A 2,568-nucleotide genomic window follows, 5' to 3' on the forward strand; every position below is an offset into this window, starting at 1 on the left:
GCTACCGGCGCTAGGGTCCGGGTCGACTTAAGGCCGCCGGGACCCGTAGCAAGCCTGACATATAACCTGTAAACCTGTATAATCCCATACATGATCAACAACATGCATAAAAATTAAAACTTTTCTTCATACAAACTGTCATCAACTAACTCAACCTGTGCATACTCTGAACATATACATAACATAGTCCCTCTGTGGGATCTCATCAAGCCTTAAAGGCAAAACAACCTGTGTTGAGTTAGTTTACATAAACATCATAACATAAGATCATGTATATACAAAAGGGATTAACAATATAATATGGTCAAGCACAACTCTATCCTCAATAACCTCATTACATAACATCCTGAATATTTTTACATTTCATCATAATACAATTGTCATGTCCACAAACTAACTATTACATACATATGACTTTTTCTCGTCTTGCCTTCTCTATCTATCCCGTACCTGCAAACCTGGGGGTTAGGGGAGAGGGGTGAGCTAGATGCCCAGTGAGTAGAACTATGAAAAGAATATTTAAAACATGCTATCATGAAATGCGTCACTGCACAAACAAATCACACCACGGATGGACTGATTCAAAAATCCCTCAGCTCCATGCCCGGCCCTATTATGGGCACCACAGGACTTCGTATTGCCCGGCCCTATTATGGGCACCACAGGACTTCGTACTCGGAGTTATTGCCCGGCCCTATTATGGGCACCACAGGACTTCGTATTGCCCGGCCCTATTATGGGCACCACAGGACTTCGTATTCAGAAGGCTAATGAATCATCCTAATGTCCATCCACTGTCATCTATCACAACAATACAATGCGGCATAGTCGTGAATTCTAATGCAAACAACCTATAATATGATCATGATGCATGAAGCATGATAAAAGCATTTCATTTCTTAATTTAAAAGGTTAAGTTTAGTTCCACTCACCTCTGGCTGACTCTGACAAACTCTGTAGCAGCTGGCTCACTGCTGGGGTTCTTGGTTCCTCGGGTCCGAACCTACACAGGTGGACTCCAATGAGGGACCAAACACACAAAAACATAACTCTAATATATTCCCCAAAAACCCCCTAAAACATCCTGAAAATATCACATAGAGATATGCATGAAGTGGCTGAACAGGGCACTTTCGGCGGTACCTTCGGCGGCCGAAAGTCCTGGACAGATCCGAAAGTCAGGCACTTTCGGCGGCACCTTCGGCGGCCGAAAGTCCCAGACAGAGACGAAACTCAAGTAGGTTCGGCGGCACCTTCGGCGGCCGAAAGTGCCAGACAGAGACGAAAGTCTCTTTTCGGGGGCAACTTTGGCAGCCGAAAGGCCTGCCTCCCCAGCCATGTTCGGCGGCCGAAAGTGCCTTCGGCTGCCGAACCTGGTTTCTGCCAAAGGGCAGAAACTTGGCTCCTTTGTGCATTTTCGCCTCCAAACTCACGAATCATGCATATACCTCAGTTAAATCATGCATACAAGTTCCTAGGGGCCTCAAAACATCAAATACCCCAACTACAACACTTCAAACACCCACAATCAACACACATTGACCAAAACATCAATATTAACCCATAACTCAAAATATAACCTAACATGCATTTCTACTCATAGATCTAGCATAAAACTTACTTAAAACATATAAGGAGCTTAAGATCGGCCCTTACCTCTTGAAGATCGAGAGGGAGACGACCTAAACTTGGAGATTCACGGAAATGAGCTCCTGAGTTCCCAAAGCTCCAAAACTTGGTTTAAATGTTCAAAACTTGAAATGTGAGTTTAAAACTTAAGAAAAATGGAAGAGATTTGGAAGAAGAACACAAGAGTTGCAAAGGGAAGGTCAGAAGCTTGCTATGGCCGAAAATGGGAGAAAGCTCGCCCATTTCTGCTAAGTGCCCCTTTTATAGGTGGCTGGCCAGGCCACGTTCGGGGGCCGAATGTGCCTCCGCATCCATACAATGTTCGGCGGCCGAACTTCACTTTCGGCGGCCGAACCTGGACTGCCCTCACTCATGCTTTCGGGGGCCTAACGTGCCTCCAAAACGCATGCACGTTCGGCGGCCGAACTTGACTTTCGGCGGCCGAACCTGGGTTTTCCTCCAAAGACTTTTCATGCAAAACTCATTTAGTTTCATACTTTAAAACCATTAAAAACATGAAAACATTTTTATGAAAGCATGGTTCTACCCTTCTAGAGGTCTCCGACATCCGAGATTCCACCGGACGGTAGGAATTCCGATACCGGAGTCTAGCCGGGTATTACATTGAGGGTCATGCTATGTCCGTCGTTCTCCTCCATAATCTTCTTATTTGTGACGATTCAATTCGTTGGGTTTAAATCTTTAAGTTTGTTTATCGGGCATTTGATTGATTCGGTTCAAAAACGAATTGAACCAAATAAATTAAATATTAAAATTTTAGTATTTATGAAAATCAAATCAAATTGATTTTGATTAAAATTCAAATTGAATCAAATTGATTTAATTCGATTCAGTTTGATCAATTTAAATATTTAATAAATTTTTTATTTTTTATATTTTATTTATAATATTTTAAAATTTAATTGAAATATTTTAACT

This window comes from Manihot esculenta, chromosome 2, assembly GCF_001659605.2.
Source record: "Manihot esculenta cultivar AM560-2 chromosome 2, M.esculenta_v8, whole genome shotgun sequence".
In the NCBI taxonomy this organism is placed as follows: domain Eukaryota; kingdom Viridiplantae; phylum Streptophyta; class Magnoliopsida; order Malpighiales; family Euphorbiaceae; genus Manihot; species Manihot esculenta.